Source organism: Corythoichthys intestinalis, chromosome 15 (assembly GCF_030265065.1).
Source record: "Corythoichthys intestinalis isolate RoL2023-P3 chromosome 15, ASM3026506v1, whole genome shotgun sequence".
NCBI lineage: Eukaryota > Metazoa > Chordata > Actinopteri > Syngnathiformes > Syngnathidae > Corythoichthys > Corythoichthys intestinalis.
Genome location: NC_080409.1, coordinates 11,364,580 through 11,368,042, shown reverse-complemented (window position 1 = coordinate 11,368,042; position 3,463 = coordinate 11,364,580).

The window sequence follows — 3,463 nt, the reverse complement described above, 5'->3', positions numbered from 1 at the left end:
AATCTGCATTGGACCTGGTGTCAAGAGTCAAGAATCTGCATTGGACAAGGTGATGATGCTGGAACTTTTGTTTGGTGCTATTCCAGTGAGATTTACAAAGATGACTGCCTAAAGAAGACATAAAAATTCCCTTAGTCCATGATGATATGGGGCTGCATGTCAGGAAAAGGCACTGGGGAGATGACTGTGGTTAAATCTTCAATAAATGCATAAGTTTACATTGAATTTTTTTATTTTCTTGTCCCTTCAATTGAAAATATATTTGTCATTTTCCAAGATGACAATGCATCATGCCACAGAGCTACAACTGTTAAAGCATTCCTTGGAGAAAGACTCATCCAGTCAATGTATTGGCAAGGCAAGGCTCCGACCTGCAAGGATGATCTGGCAACTGCAATCAAAGAGAGTTGGCACCAAATTGATGAAGAATACTCATCAAGTCCTGCAAGCTGTCATAAAAGCCAGAGGTGGTGCTAATAAATACTAGAGATGTGTTTTGATTGTTATTTCTATGTTTGTTTCTCATGATTCCATTTTTTCCCCTCTGAATGGAGTGATTCTATATATATTTCCTTGCACTTGCTCTTTAAAAACAACATTTACTGACATCCACAATGTTTTTTTTATTCATTTCATTTAGTGTTTCTGAATGCTAAAGAGTTGGACTTTTGAACTAATTCATTATTTTTTCAATATTTTTATCTGAGTTTGTTCTACATGATAAAAAGTCTTAGTGAGTGTTCGTCCGAGACTGGTGATTCCATACTTTTTGCTAGGGGTTGTATTCATGGTTAAGTTTCCTGTAAAGCAAGGTGTGAGAGCAGTTGGTTGCTGTGTAAAACAATGATTCTAGTTATCATATACCTCTACTTCAGAATATAAAAATAAACTTTTTTAATGTAAACTCAGGATAAAGCATTAATAACCACGTCTCAGCAACTTGGATTTACAGTTGTATGGTGTTGTCAAATACTTGGCACGCAGTTGTGGAATTGGCATTATCATAAATTCATATAAAAAAATGTGCTAATGATGATACACGCAAAAGTAGCGAGAGATTATGTAATATTTGTTCAAAATGTAAACAAATGTTTACCATTACCTATTTGGGTGATTCTCATGGAAGCTACATATTACGATAATGAAGGACATTTACTAAAGCTAGCTTAAAAGAGCAGAATGCGATGATGACTCAACAGTTTGAGCTCCCTAATATTCTATTTACAGGAAAAATACTTAATTAATCTAATATTACACATTATAGTAATGATAAACTATGTTACATCGGAAAGTAGTCGAGATGTGCCCGAAAATCCAGCGCCGAAAGCCATCGGCTAAAAATAGCTAAAAATGCTATTTCGGCTTTTGGTGTTGAAGACCGAAAGTTTACCACCAAACAAGTGTGAAAAACCTCAGTCATCTTGTAATGACATGATCAAAAAACGCTGAAGCAACACGCTGTTCGACGTGGTCTCGCTAACACTAATGTCTCACAGCCAACATGTCCGCGATTTGGATACTTCCAAAAGTGTTAGCGAGACAGTGTTGATGCCATATAGAGGTGAAAACATCAAAGCTTTTCATGAACGCATAACAGTCGTGAATCAATGACTCTAAAATCAGTTAAAGGGCAGAGGAAGAGTTTGTCAGATTTTGAAATTTGACGAATTTAAACTTTGGACGAGTTCGTCGAAACGACCTTGTCATTTCTAAGGTGTCAGTACTGCCTTCCCAAACCCGAAAATGTGACGTCAGTTACAGAAGGCAAAAGAAGACGTGGCAGACTTCATCGTTGCAGCACCACCATTAGTGATATTTCCAGCGAAAGTAGCCGTTTAGCATTGCTTTTTTGTGACATTAGCGATGACAAGGGCTCCCAGAAGGAAATATTAGTCCTTACATGTTTGAATCTGAGGCGTCAGATGACAATTTACTCAGCAAAGCAAATGGTGGTGCCAGTGGCTGCCGATTGGCCGCTCGACACTTCATGAGTGGTAAGCATATGTCTAGCATCATGATTTCTCTCTGAACCTTTCTTTCCCCAGTCATTCTGTGACATAATTATCAGTAATTGCAAAAACAGACGAGTAGTTATCTATATTTAGCAATAAATGTATCAAATTCACATGAATAGATGACCTGTCAACAGTCCTATCTACTATGACAGGCCAGCAACAACAACAACCAAAAACAGGTCGCACTTCTACGAACAGGCAGTAGGACTTACCCTTGTAATACAACAGAATTACATCAAATTTTAGAATTGGAAAAGCCAGTAGGGGTCTACTTACATCTTTGAAAAACAAAGGTTGTATTCTCCTATGCTTTAAAAGCTGTCGTCGCTAAAATGTTGAAAACAAAGACGTGATCAAGAAGCCGGGAATAAGTTATTCAGCTTGACTGTCAAAAAAGATGTCCAAATCCTTGCAGAACAAGGTTATTTGGGCCACTGATAGTCTCGAGCCTTCGTGTAAGCAATTCATCGCTACACATCGAGATGGCATGATGAATCTCGCGAGTAAAACCCTGAAAATCTTGCAATATATGGTGAGGATAGTGTAGTGCTATACAGTGATCCTCGCTACTTCGCACTTCAAACTTCGCACCCTCAGTCCATCGCGATTTTTTCCAATAAATATAAATAAATAAATAAATTGTATTGCAGTATTTTGTAGAGCTGTCCTGATCCGATCACTTTGTCTCGCACTCTCGCTCCAGCCGGTTTTCTTGGTCAGGCAGTGCACTAGAGTTGCTTAGTAAAGTTAACGATGATTGATAGACAGTTACGTTTTGATTTTGCCAGAGACGTTGGTAAGCTGAGACTTCAAAGCACCGCATATGTCAACATCGTTTAACTTGTTAAACAGTTGCTGTGGCAACTCATTGTGTGTAAGTAAGGTAGCTTGAGCAGATTTGAGTGGATTCACTCAATGAAGCATTTAATAATAACTTTTTTTCTACTTTTTAAAAAATGGATTTAGCGTCTTTTTTCTTGTTTAAAAATAATTCGGTGGGACAATAACATGTTTAAAACTTATCATAATTATTACAGTATCATGTTTAAAACTGATCATAATTATTATATTTGAAGTGCTTAAAAACAATTTAGTTTTTTATATATCTATATCACAGGTGTCAAACCGGTCCTCAAAGGGCCGCAGTGGGTACTGGATTTCATTCCAACCAAACGAGATGAATACCTTTTCACCAATCTGGTGTTTTATAAGTGTAATCAGTTGATTCCTGTCAGGTGCTGCTTATTTTAGCAGAAACCTCATTGGTTGAACAGTCTATGCTGGATCTGTTGGAACAAAGACCAGGACCCACTGCGGCCCTTTGTGGAATCGGTTTGACACCACTGATCTATATCTATCTATCCATCCATCCATATATATATATATATATATATATATATATATATATATATATATATATATATATATATATATATATATATACAGTG